This window comes from Micrasema longulum, unplaced genomic scaffold (genome assembly GCF_059751315.1).
Source record: "Micrasema longulum isolate JH-2025_06_02 unplaced genomic scaffold, ASM5975131v1 h1tg000845l, whole genome shotgun sequence".
NCBI classification, from domain to species: Eukaryota; Metazoa; Arthropoda; class Insecta; order Trichoptera; family Brachycentridae; genus Micrasema; species Micrasema longulum.
Window position 1 is genome coordinate 35,779 of NW_028278037.1, and position 15,179 is coordinate 50,957.

Here is a 15,179-nt window from a genome sequence, read left to right on the forward strand (position 1 = left end):
TGTACAAAAGCAAACTTCTATCTGGCTCACCCGCTTTGAAATTTGCAAGAAAATTTAAAATTTTAATAAAATGATAATAAAATAATATACGAAATAGAAATTTTAACAGTTCATTCTGAATATTGTTTGTTATTATTTTATTAGCACCCAGTGGTGCATACGGTGCTTAATTGATGTACAAAATGGTGATCAGTTTGACACTTCAAGTGCGTTCAAATCTATATTTCAATTCCACCTTGCCAGGGATCGAACCCAGGACCTCGAGTATGGAGGCGAATGGGATAATCATTAAACTTCGAGGCGAGCATATCCCCACTTGATTCTTGTATTTGGATTTTCATTTGAATAATGATGAAAGCCTCCGTGGTGTAGTGGCTAAGACGCTTGATTCACGCACAGAAGGATCCGGGTTCGATTCCCAGTGAGAACGTAAAGAGTAAATTTTATTTTTATTCAACATGGGTGTTCTGTGCTGTAATTCACTACTGTGATTAAGCCGTCTGGCCCACTGTGGTGCAAAAAAAAATATAAGAAAATGACTATAATGCCCATGTTGGTATATCCTGAGACCTTTATTTGACGTGTGATCAATCACAAAACCTCGAATTTCCCTGGAAGTAAACGTCGAAATTTGTCTACAAAATTGAATTACACCCAAAGTAAAAAAAAATAGCATTTGAATAAATAATAAAACTAGACTTAATTCGTGTTTTTAATTATTTAGTAAAATAAAATATTTCGATCCATTATTTTTAGGATTATCAAGTTATAAACAGTACAAAAATGTTTAAAATTGAACATGGAGAAAAAAGGAAATCAAATTGTGTAAACCTTTTTTTTATGTAACAAAATTAATGCCAAATGTTAATTTATAAAAATAATCTCTAGTCAGATTTAACATTTAGGAGTTTTCAACCAATCTTTAAAATTGCTTATTTCATGTCAAAATCGTGTTTTTTCTCAGAAAGTATTGATAATTTCCAAATGTAAAAGAAGGGAACAGAACATTTAATTATCCGGTAAGCCACAGCGCATTGCCTCTAGCCATCGCAAACAATAGCTATCCAGATTTTTTAATTAAAAAAATGCGAGCCGATATGCCACATTACAGTGGCCTGCCATATTATTAGACTTAGTGGAATAATAGTTCAAATCTTCGAGAAAAGTATCGGTACTTGTCCCAAATGCAATAGAAGAAGATTATTTTTACTCTGATATCACCGATGAGTACAAATAAATCTATGGCAATACTGCTTGTGTCTACTTTTCAATCTTTTGTGACGATTTAAATCATTTTTTGGCGGTCGGCGTGATTTTTACACACAAATAATATAACGAAATATTCGCTTTAATTTTTTTGTGACATTAATAAGATTTTTTTAATTTGAAAGGTATCGTAACGAATTATTTTAGGAAAGTATTTTGTCACATAATTTTTGGCACTGACTACACTCACCGATTCACTGTGGTGCGGTTTTCGAGCGGTTTGTGACAACGAATGATATTTTTCCCGTGGCATTGATAAATTAAGAGGACGGTGGGACACCGCCCGCACATAGAGAAACCATTTTTTTTAAACAAAGTATTCCCTTTCAAGTAAAGACTTTAAGCTTATCTCACCTGATGGAAACCTTTCCGGTGAATACAAGGAATCTAGCTGTTGGTATGTGGAAACATTACTTATGGCCACAAAGAACAAAACCGCACATATATTAGACCACGTGGCGTGGGACTAAATTAATGCATCAAGTTTCATCTTCTCATTAGTTTCCTTGCAATTTTCGAGAATTCAAATCAATTTTACACAAGCATTTCATCAGATAGATGTCTCCATTCCACGCGAAATCATTGTTAACTGCAAATTATTGAATGCAATCTTTATATGACGCAGCGAATCGCCTGGTTGCAAACCAACGCGTGAAAGATGGATCGCAATTTTACTGGTCGCCGTGTCAGATGATGAGTGAAATATACTACCATGTTACTACCATGTTTTTTTTATAAACTGGTTATAATATCTGATCAGTTGTGATGCAGTTTGATTGTACGTATGTATTATTACGAGTAATAAGTTGCGCACGTTTATTGCTCTTTGCCTATATTATGTTGAATACTGATGTAAACAACTCAATCCTTAATGGATAATATGAAATAAAATTAGAAAGTTTATTTAATCTAGATTTGTAGAAGATATTCCATCCGTATTTTATTCACTTAGATACGTTGTGAAATTTTTCACTAAAATTTTTGAAATATCTGTTTTGTTTTAAACACTTTGAAATTCGAATGTTACATAATTTGATGCAGGTCTATCAACGTTTTTATTTAATAAACAAATGTTAATTGAGAAAAGTTTTTTATTTAAATATTTGTTTTGTAGTGCGATTCCACATGAGAGAGTATGTTCTATCTAAGGTTGGTTTTGTCTCTTGTTTTACTTGACTAATCTGATCGGTGGGTGATGAAGCTTGGGTGGGTGCTTAACCCCTAAAATTCACAATATACCTGATTTTGTTTTATTTTAATTTAGTGTAATAATGAGAAAGGATGATATGTTTTTATTAGGTCATAACATAACCTTACTTTTTATAATATTTTTTTAGCTATGGGGGAAGTACATGATTTTTTGAATAATATTGAAATGTTTCAGTTTAAAATAGCAGAGTTCTTTTTATTTCTTACAGTACCAACAGTTAAAAGAGTTAAGCAAAAAAATGGATTTGGGTGTATCTTTAAAACCTGCCGTCATTTGCGGGCAAGTATTAAAGATAAGTCACTTGGTTTATGACAGAAAGCGGATTAGAACACCCAAAACTAATAGAAAAATTAAAGACATGCTTGCAAAACAGAAAACATCCGGTTAATTTAATAACCAAACAGGCAAAGAAATAGGGCATTAAAATTTCGCAATATTCAGTGCAAAGAACTAAGGTTAACTTGTCGTCACCCACACTCAAAACTCAATAGTCATGAAACGTCTGGAATGGGCAAAAATATATATATAAACTTCAATTAAGATGACTGGAAAAGAGTATTGATACTGACTAATCATAAATAATATATTAATTTACCTTTCAAATATATTTTTTAATACCCTCACAAAAACTCTTTTCAATTGTTTATTCACATTAAGTCAAATAATATGGCAAGCCACTGTTTATATACACACAGTTATTTTGTTTAAGTGACAGTGTGAGTTTTTACAATGATGACGTAACCACTGCGTTCATTTGTTTTGGCATTGAAACAAAATGGCGGCGAATGTAACAGTCAACATTTTGCAGAAAATGGCGAATAGTGTTTTGCTATTATTTTACAAACACCATCCTTCCTAGCCATATGCGTCACGTTTTAATGAAGCCATTGCAAACGTTGTAATATAGAAATCTGCGGTTTATAAACTGGCGGAGAGACATTTTAATGGGGTTGGTATGCAAATTTAGCCGAAAAATTCATAGCACACATATGCGATAATTGAAGCATTGCCGCTTTTAAAATTATTTATTCTGTAATTCGATTTTGATTAATAGATAACCGAAAAAGGGCGTTATTTTTTACTTATATTCACTCGTTTATTTTTCTACTGTTCATTTTTTTATTAAATAATATAGTTACATAAAATGATACATATTTCATTTTCTATAACAAGCTACTTTTATTTATTTAGTAAATCATTAAAACTGCAACTTTCTAAACGAAGAGACTGGTTCTTGTGCTCGAAAAGTGAAATAGTTATTTTTTAATTTGAAGATATTATTAACTTGTAATATTAGATGCAAATATATATTTTTTAACGTTTTTAGTTTTATACTTGTAAGCAACAGTTAGCCATTGGCAATGTTGAATGTTACAGTGTGTAAAGTAGCCACTCAAAATATCCAATTAAAAGGTCATAAGCCCTGTAAATGCCAATACTTCCATATTCCCTTCTCTTAGGTGTCCTTCATCTCTGTTGTTATATATTAAATAAATATATATTTTTTCTGTACTCACATCTCAAAGCTGTGTTTTTTATTGTATTTGATATTGCCCAAAAAAAAGACAAGACTACTATTGAGGAGGGTCTCAAAACTCATTCTACAAGGGATTGAAGCTGTACAATGAGTTACTTAAATTACTAATAACATAAAAAAATACAATAAAATATTTCAAATAAATTTGAATGTTATCAAAAGTGTATATATAAGCTCTAAAGATGTTACAAACTAACTTAATAAAGCATAAATTTAAAATTAAAATTTGTCCCCGAATAAGTGAATGTAACTCCTGGAAATTAAATTTATCTTTGTATTTATGTTTAAATAAAGTAACCAGTTCATTTTATGGTTAACATTTTTCATAGTCCATCTTTTTTTAAAAACATTTTTGTAAAAGTCCATAAAAATATGAAGCTGCCTGTCTTTGATATTATTTTTTAGGTGATTATTGAACCGAATACACAATTAGTATATTGACGTAATTTTGATGACGCTGTCTTTCAACAAAATTTACATCCAATGAACAACCAGGCTTGAAAGGGATGTAAATTGTTTAGTCGCTGAGCGGCAGGAGGTGCCTCAATCTCCCTCACCCCTATAAGGAGAGACCGTCAATAAAAATCAGCAACTAGAGGGTTGTTCAACTCAAATCCGAGATAATTACGAAATACCTTTAATGAGGAAGTTCAGTGGTTTTAAAAAAAATTAAAAAATATGTACGATTAAACTAGAGCCATTTTTTTTTCATGTGTCGTATAATCATCGCCATGATTTTTAAAAGTTTTGTAATTTTGAAATTACCCAAAAATATATTTTTTGTATTTAATTTCCCGTAGAACTGAATTTCCTCTTAAGTTTAAAACACTTTATAGAACAGTTTATTTGATGTCCCGACTATTCTCCAACAAATATATTTTAATGTTCCTTCACGTAGACTCAGAAATAATGAAATTCTGTTCCTCGGCCATCATAATACTAATTGTGGTTTCCATGCGCCTCTACCCAAAATGATTAGATTTGTAAATAAAAATCATGATCTAAATTATATTGATTGTAAATAGATTTTTTTTACAAATAAACTGAAAAAATATTCCCGATAAATTTTCTGTATATTTGTAGAATTAACCTGGATTCCATAATGCCTGTCTAAGGTATAATCTTATTTTAACTTTTCTTTGCTGTATTGCTTATATTATTTATTACTGTATTATTATTGTTTTTCGTTGTTTTTATAAACATTGTCCGTAAATTTGTTCAATAAATAAAATAAAAATACTTTTATTAACAATTTACGACCGGTATGGAAATCATTTTAGAGAAGGGAATATGGAAGTCACAGCATTTACAGCGGGTGATGGCACATTGACTTTATGTGTTTGTATGTAGCAAATTACACTAAGTTGCGACGTTAACTTTATTTGCTACCTACTGACTCCTGGTTTTAATGTTGCAATTATCCTACTGCGGGTACCAATATTTTTCTCCCCGGCGGAATTACAACCAAACTATTACCAAGTGAATGAGATTTCATATTCCGAGCGCGGTCGCAAAAAAGTTGTTTTAGCGATCATAAATCCACTGTGTCGTGTTATCGCATATTAATAATCAAGAAACCGACAAGTACAAATCCTTCCTGACCACAGAATCTGATTCTGTCTACCACGAGAGAAGTTCCGAACAATAAAGTGCTAAGAACCCCAGTACATTATTTGGTAATTGCATTCATTTGTATTAGGGTTCAGTGGCAAATAATGTAAAGATAACGCAAATCCGCGAATCAGTTATTCGAGCGTCCATCAGTTTCTGGCCAATAGCGCGATCAACAGGGCTTATGACCTGTCATTGGCTAGTTTAAGTGGCCGTTTTGCACAGTGTGCAACATTCACTATTTTGTCTACATTCGAACATCCATATTTCTTTCATTCTTCCATCTGTTGATTTTAGTGAAGTTCAACAGCTGAAACCTATATTGTTGTGAAGAGATTCATTTGATCGAATTATTTCACATACTCGGCAACGCCTGAAAACGATTTTCCATTTTTTCATAGATAGACATCCATATTCTCCTTTTTAAAATGTTCTCCATCCGTGTTGTAATTCGTTAATCTTAATGACTCCCTAGGGGGTAGATTCCAGTCTTTTGTCTACAAACATTTGGGCATAATCAAAATATTTTGATTTTTATTATTATTATACGAGTTTTTCATGAAATAAAGAACTCTAACGGAAGCTTTCATTTAAGTTAGAAAGCTTTTGTGTAACTATGTTCAGCGTGCAAGGTTTGAACAAGAGAGTCGGGTGTCCGAGGAAAACATGACACGATCAGATACTATTTACAACCGGTCGAGTCAGGAGTCTGCACGTCTAAAGAGAATGTATAATGGGTGTCTAACAGTTAGATAGTCGGTTGTGTGAACAGAATACGTATGTTTTGAGTAGGTTCTCCAAGGTTGTAATAAAATGAAAGCTAATAAGTTTATCAATTTAGTGATTTGGCTGATTTGACAAACTTTTTCGCAACGGAAAAACAAACCGTCAAGGCATACGTTTAAAAAAAAAAATCACTTGAAAAAACATATTTTGGAATATATATTTTTTTTTATGTTTGTAGTATTAACTTTGTGGTTATTCATTGTTATAAAATATTTAAAACAACTTTGTTTTTAACCACTAATATTTTTTTTTTCACCGAGCGGTTTCAAAGCAAATAAGCTTATAATTAGAAATCAAACACTGATTTGAGTCTACTGAACACTTTATTTTATTTTTACAAATATAAACATATAAAAATAAAAACTTCGTGACAATTGTTTCGCCTTATTAAGGCATTTTCAAACGAATTTTGAAAATGTTATATACGTTATTATATTAATGTTATATAATTAATATATACATAAAAACCTACTTACCTAAAGTTTAATCCAAAGCCGTCTAAATCTTGCAAAAACATATTTCAATTATTAATTTATTTATTAACGTACATTGTCCATGAATACAATTAATAGGTTTTAAATATTACAATATAAGAATAGTTTAAAACATAAAAAAAAGCATTGACAAACATAAGGAACATCGAGACAAGATCTGGACTATTTATTTAGTGCTCGTTTAAATGGTTTTAAACTTAAACCAAAAGAGTCCTGATCTTGTCTTGAGTTTACAATACGACAAAGACGGGTCATTGGAGAATTAAGGCCATAGTTTGTTCTATGCTGATCGATGAACAGTACTTCATTGTTTCTCAATCTACGAGTCGGAATATTGAATTTTACTTGTCCCAGTAATGATGGAACATCGATTATACCATTACACGCCGAACATAATTATACTACATACATGACACCGCAAACTAAGCATTCTTCATTGAACAATGTTTGAGTATGTCCAAATGCTTGCAGACTGGCTGGATTTTAGCCACTTAAACCAGCCAGTGACAGGTCATAAGCCCTGTAAATGCCTAGACTTCCATATTCCCTTCTCAAAAATGTTTTCCTTTTCTGGTGTAATAAATTCTTCATTGAGTTAGTAAAGCATAATATTACAAATCTCACAATTCTCTTTTCAAAGTTTTTCGCAAATATCTCAGTAACTTTTCCAATTGAGATTTCTAAATTTGCTTCTAAGACCCCCATATATAAATGTTATTTTGTTACACGTAAAAGAATGAGAAGAAATGTAATGATTCTGTTTATTTTAATTTACTAACAATGTCATGTATAATATTATTCACAATAATGTTGATTCAGTGTTTTGTGTTGAAAATGTGTCAATGTACGTTACCTGTAGGCGTCTGAGATCACTTGATACATTTTCCCTTCCATTTTTTACAAACAATATGGCACATTTTAACCCTCTTGCAAGTATGTTAAGACTCTTTGAAAAAAAAGTTAACATTGACATTTATCATAATAGAGCAAATAATTATTAAAAAATAATACTATGCGTCTTAAATCAAATGCTTAATCTTTATTTTTGTGTATGTAAATTAATTTTAATTTATTTTATTACACCTTATATGTGCTAATTTTCTCTTTTCTTTTCTTAAAAAAAAAAAGTAGTTTCTTATGTTGACTCAATTTTATTTCTTTAACTCAATCTATATTCTTATCTTTTACTAAACTTAATATTTATTATTACTTAAATTGATTTTACACACTTATTATATATAATTTATGAAAGATGGTGGAGTTCTATAATTGAGGATATGTATAAAGAATGTTTGTAATGCTTACTTAAAGATTGTATTTATTTTATGTATCCTGGTTGAACTTCCAAATAAAAATTAAAAAATTAAAATGAATGAATTTTCCCGAAGAAATTGGTTTACCTAAATTGCCTAAAATGAATGTTTTTGATGTCACGTGTTATTCCGTGGAATATGAAATAATATCAAGTGATTGTAAATGTATGGTTAAAGTGAGAGACGTATTCAATTTTGTGGTGTCAAAGTGAGAAAAGATTTCATTACAAATCTGTAGCTGCCTGTAATTTCCACATTTCCGTCACATGATTACAGGCAGCGGAATTTCCCACTAAATTATATCCCCTTTCGTAAACGAACTGTCAGTCACACGATGTAAAAGCAAACCTTTTACATATGCTCGATGTAGTGAAAATGAAGAACATCATTCTGTGCTTTATAATGAAATAAATGTCATTACGTCTCATCGTTGCGTTCGACACATCGTATTATTAAACACCGGTAGTGTCCTGATGAAGATATGGGTACGTTACAAAACCGATAGTAAGGTTGGTAAGTGGTTATCTACAAACATTTATTGAAACATTTGAACACAAGTTAATGTTCACAAATTACAACAGGGATGGAGAATAACTTGAAGAAGGGGATATGGAAGTCTAAGCATTTACAGGGCTTATGACCTGTCATCAGCTGGTTTAAGTGGCCACTTTACACACTGTGTAACAATCACCGTTTTGCCTAAGATTGAACATTCATATTTTTTCGATTCTTCCATTTGTTGATTTGAGTGAAGTTAAAAGGCTAAAACCTTTATTGCTGTGAATAGATTCACCTGACTGAATTATTTCACATACTAGGCAACGCCGAAAATCAATTTTCCATTTTTTTTTTAATCTTCTAAGACCAGTTGGCTTTATTAAAATATTTCCGATGAAATGAAATCCAGTCTTTTGTCTACAAACATTTGGACAAACTCAAATATTGTACCGAAGTTAATGGTTTAAATATTAATAAGTGATAAACTATAACTGTGCAAATATTTTTTTGTCGCAAGAGGCAAAGTTAGCAGTTCACAATGGAGTCGTGGTCCCGACCCTGATGTATGGGAGTGAAGTGTGGACTTGGAAAAACAGGGCTTAAAGTAGGCGGAATGCTGTTGAAATGCGATCTTTCAGACAAATGTGTGGTAAAACTATGTACGATAGATGCACAAATGTTGAGATCCGTACATTATGTCAGGCTGAGATAATCATTATCGACCAAATCAAGAAAGGAGCTCAATCCTCTCTACCCATCCTTACGGGGAAACGGCGTGATGGTTTGTTTGCATACACTATAAAATGAATTTAAGGCTGTAATCTGACAAAAAGTACGGAGATCACTAGCAAGCCGTTAAAACGCTGTTCCTTTAAAATTGTACTACTAAAAAATTAAATTAGTAAATATTAAATAAATGCAATTGTTTTCAAGGTATGTTTTATAGTGAAAATGCTTAAAAGTTTTCTATAATTAAATTAAATAATTTATTTTTGACCGGCAGATTACGCCTTTTGAAATTTTGACTAACATATGAAAACTAAATATTACAGTAAAATTAGTTTTATAATATATAGATAGTAAATTGAACAAGAAAGATATTTAAAAAAAACCACTTAAATTTCGGTTTTTAAAAAGAAATAAATGGATTTTAAACCACGCAAATTTCGTATTTTATTTCTTAAATTATGGGTAAAGTGACGCCATCAATAATTATTTGACAAAGAAAATACTTCAATAATTTGCGTTCATATAAGTTTTTTTTAAAGAATAATATTTTGTATGTTAAATTTCGTTTTTCAGACTCGTTTTTATGAACTGGACGATCGATGTTTCGATTTATTTTTTATAAATAAATACATTAAAAAGGGGTTTTCATTCTTCCATAATTCGAATTTATTTCTGTGTATCTCATTATCATACGTCACGTGCCGGTCAGTGACTTTCAAAATTATAAAAAAAAATATTTAAAAATTATATAATTTTTTACATATTCAATAAATTTGATTTTATTCAGGAATGAAACGATATATCTATGAATTTTTTCTCAGCTGAAGTGCAATTAAAACATTAGTTCATAACGCACGATAGAATATTTCTGCTAAGCATTACGTTTGATTTTGATGAATGTCCGTTAGAAAATAAACTCAACACAAGGCTCTTGGTCTCATACAAAAGTCTATTTGTTGTACCCCTTATCGTATCCCTTAGTCTTTAGGGATACGTTATTATTTGTTTATAGTACATGTATTTCTGTGAATAAAAAAATAGTATCAAGCCACGGAAGGCGAATTGAATTGTCATTTTCTTTGCGCGAATAACGTGTCTATTTATGAAATCCATCATTGATATAAACGGCATAAATTACATTTAACATAATTTTATACCGAACGTGAAAGCTGAACATTTATCATCTACTTGTATATATTTCATTTTTTTGCAATACAGTAGGCCAGGAGGCCCAATTTCAATGGTGAATTACAGAACAGAACACCCGAGCATTAGGAAAATCACATGTAATTTTTTTGTGTTCTTACTGGGAATCGAACCCGGAACCTTCCATCTGTGATTCAAGCCATATCAGAATTGTACCAATAATTATCACCCATTAATCTTTAAAAATATAAATAGAACAAAAATTCAACATAAAACCGGGTAGGTAGGGCGTTCTGTTAGGAGTAGGAAAATGAAGTGAGAGTCGTTTTATAACTAGCAATCTTTCTTATATTTTTAATTCATCATCTATTTGATATAATGAGGAAGTTCAGTGTTTTTTTAAAAAAATATATTTGTTAATAGACTGTGAACCTAAGTCAATTTTTTTTTTTTTAATTTTTGTACATCGTATTATCAGCGCTACGATTTTTTAAAGTTTTGTATTTCTGAAATAATTCCGCGTGTAACGGCAGAGGTTCATTTCCGCTTATTTTCATTCAGTTCTTCCCATTGGTCCAGAAGCGACAAGTAGACCGGAAATCTTCCATAGCTCTCAGATCATAGGTTGATTCAAATGAACCAGTGACGTCATTCAAAGTAGTGCGTTTCTATCAAAATATTTTTTATTATTTTTTCCGTAAATTTTCAAGAAACTTTGCGGTACTATTTAATGCTCTAATTTTTAACCCGCGTAAGAAAACATTTTTGTATCCAATTTCCCGTGGGACTGAAGTTCCTCATTACTAAAGAAATCAACATTAAAAGGTATACACATATATATATAATGTAAAACAGCGAACACCATCACAGATCTCTTTTAAACTGGATCAAACGCTGTCTGCTTAATTTTAAAAGTTCGTTTCCGCTACAGTTCATTATCGATTTTACCGGCACTTTTGTGCAAGTTATTACATAACATACTTCATGTGACGCCATCTGTGTACGGTAAATTAAAACGGGGATAGTTGAGATCAGACATAGGATAATAGACCATTTATTTATTTAGGTTTACTAAAAATACGATTCAAATCATTAATTAAAAATATTTGGATATACTCGTATTGTGATTAAACTGTTAAACATAATCATTTTCATTCCGTTTCACACCTCATGGTCCATAGCATTGGTTCACTAATTGCAGCGTATCTTGATCATATTTGATACATGAAGGTAAGATGATCAGTTTTACGCTTAAGGCACCAGTCCAGGGACAATGAAATATTCCAGTGTGAAAACACCCCTTTGAATAAATATTTGATATTAACCATTTCGGGAATCGAACCCGAGACCTCTTGCACGGTAGGCAAACGCGCCGACCATTACACCACGAGTCCGACAAAACTGTTAAACAAGAAGTTTAAAAAATAACAATAATCATTATTAAGCATACTCAAGTGGGTATACAATGTAATTAGAAAGAAGAATAGAAGAAAGAAATAATATCGCTTTAAAAAATAATTAACTAAAAAGCAGAGTTTGAAAATGTCATGACCTTTTTTTTATTTTTTTTATTTGTTTATTTTTCCATACATATATTATTTACATAGAAATATAATTACAAAAATACACTTTGGAAAAATACATCTTAAAATTAAGCTATAACATGAATTGGAAAAAATGGCCACAAAGACTACAGCATCTGAGCGTGGGTCATTCTTTTTTCAATTATTAAATAGTTTATGGCACATATATGACATGACCATATATATGTTTATATTTATATGAAAATATTGGATACATCGCGATATATAAGTTGTAACATAAATTGTGCCGTCAAATGTAAGAATTAGCACCAAAAGTAAAGAAATGTTAAACGGCATTCAACAGAAAATTTTCTGCTCTGCAAGATATTTTATTAAATTACATTTTTTTAATACAGAATATCAATAAGCTAAACGTTAATTATTGACATCTTTTGTTTTTTTATTTTATTTATTTACAATTTTAAAAAACCCGTTAGGGTTACATTAGAAATTTTATATTGTCTAGTCATTTTATGTCTCGTCTAGTCTAATTAGTTCAGTCATCATGTGCTTTTTCAGATTGATTTTAAATTTGTCTCCAGTAAAAGTTTTCAAGTAGTAAGGTAAGTCGCTGTAGTGTTTAAGTCCATTATGTAGTATTTTTGACTGTCCTGTGTTTGTCTTTCCTTTTCAATATGATAGTGTTGTTGTTGTCTGGTGTTATATTTGTGTATGTCAGCATTTTTGACTAATATTATGTTGTCGTCTTGTACGTTTCCCAATGTTATTTTGTGCACAAATTTTGAGGTCTCAATTTTAGTCAAGTAGTATATGTCAAACTAGTGTATTTTTTTGTACAGTTCAGTCGAAGAGGTCAGGTAGGGTAGGTTGTATGTTAGTTTAAGAATTTTATTTTGTTGTCTTTGTTTTCTTGTTACCAGTTCCCCAGAAGGCGATCATGTAACTCAATTTACTTTTGACATAGGCTTCGTGCATCATAATTTTTTCCTTTCTTGGTATAAAATCTTTAATTTTGTAGAAGAGGCTATGTAGTGATGCCATTACTTTAGTGAGTCCGCCTATGTGTTTTGTCCATTTTAATTGTCTGTCCATTGTGAGTCCTAGGTAAGTCACATGTTCTAGTTCTTTCAGAGTTTCGTTGTTTATTTTTATGTTCATGTTATGGTTCTTCTTTTGTGTTTCGAAATGTATTATATTGCATTTCTTGGCATTTAGTGTTAAGAAGTTTTTGTTTGTCCATTCTAATAGTTTTTGCACGTCATTGAGGTTCACGTCGTTAGCGTTCAATCGAGGAAATAAAGCTGCCTAAATTGTTCGCGATATTTGAGCTGTGTGGGATAAAGATGCTATAAATTATTATCTTTTTTTTGTTTTTTTTTGTTTTTTTTTGTTGCAACTTGTAACTATAAATTATATATTTGAAGCACTAACATTGTGGTTATTCATTATAATAAACTAAATAAAAAACTTTGTTTTTAACCACTAATTTTTCTTTTCCACCAACCGGGTTTAAAACTAATCTAGCTTTTTTCTCAAGGTTTTCTTTACTAATGAATTCTTTTGTATTTTATTTTATCAGTATGCTGCCTATTAAACTAATAAATCAAATCTTTTTGTCTTGAAAGGTTTGTAATGTGAGATGGATACGTTCAAAGCTAGACAGGAGTGGACTAAAAGAAATATTGTTTATTTGGTTAAGTATTACTTTTTTCTTATTATGAATCGCTTTTTTAATTTCTAAGATTTCTAAATTAGCAATCCATATGATAGAAAATAATCATGATTTCAATAAAGGCACTGAATTAAAAGTTCTTCGTGTTAAAAATAAAATATTAAAACTAGACAACTTAAAAAACTTAGAAATAAAAAAAGCGATTCATAATAAGAAAACGATAATAAATAACCAAATAAACAATATTTCTTTTACTCCACTCCTGTCTAGTTTTGAACGTATCCATCTCACATTACCATCCTTTGAAGACAAATAAAGTTGATTTATTTGTTTTATTGGCAGCATACTGAAGAAATAAAATAGGAAAGAACTCGTTACTTAAGTATGTCTTAAGAAAGCAGCTTGTTTAGCTTTGAAACCAATCGGTAGAAAAAAAATAGTTGTCAAGAACAAAGTTGTTTTATTTTTATTTAAATTTATTTCAACAGAGAGGGGAAACATTTTTGAGAAGGGAATATGGAAGTCTAGGCATTTACAGGGTTTATGACCTGTCATTGGCTGGTTTAAGTGGCCCATATTCAATTATCAAAAATGTTTTCCCTCTCGGTTGAAATAAATTTAAATATGAATAACTCTCTAGGGAGGAAATCCAGCCAGTCTGCAAGCATTTGGACGTATTCAAACATTGTTGTTTTAATTATATTAAAATAGTAAAACTTTGTTTAAGAGGCAAATACTCTTGATATTGCAGAGTATTACCCTTATAATTTCAAACCATTGCTCAAGGGTTTCTGGTTTGATATTTTGTCCACATTTTAACGCCTTAAATATTTTTTTTAACTGTGATGTTATTTTGGTAAAATAAATTAATTTAAATTTGAATGATTAAGTATAAGAATAAAAATTCTCAAACATACAAAATATGTTATTGAATAAAATGAAAATTACGTGCATACATAAGAATGTGAATTATATTTGTTTGAAGTTTATTACTGAATTTATAATGTTGTTGATTACGTTGAATGCATTCAAATGGAGCATGAAAAACAGGGTTGATTATTATTACTTATATTGCAATCCAGGATTTGATTAGCATTGTAGAGTTGGCTACGCAGATAGAGGGACGTGCCAAGCCTACCAACTTTATGGAATAAGCATAGAAGTTGGAATTTCACTTGGGAATAAATAGTAAGGGATGGAATTGAGAGAAATACCATTGCGTTCCTACGAAAGAAAACAAGTATTGTCATATCTACGTGAATTAAAAATGTAGCATTTTTGTTAAAAATTTGTTTTAAACTTCTTTATTAGTGTTTTTTTTTTCTTTTTTCTTTTCTTTTCTTAATTATTTTATAAGTAAAAAATATTTCTCT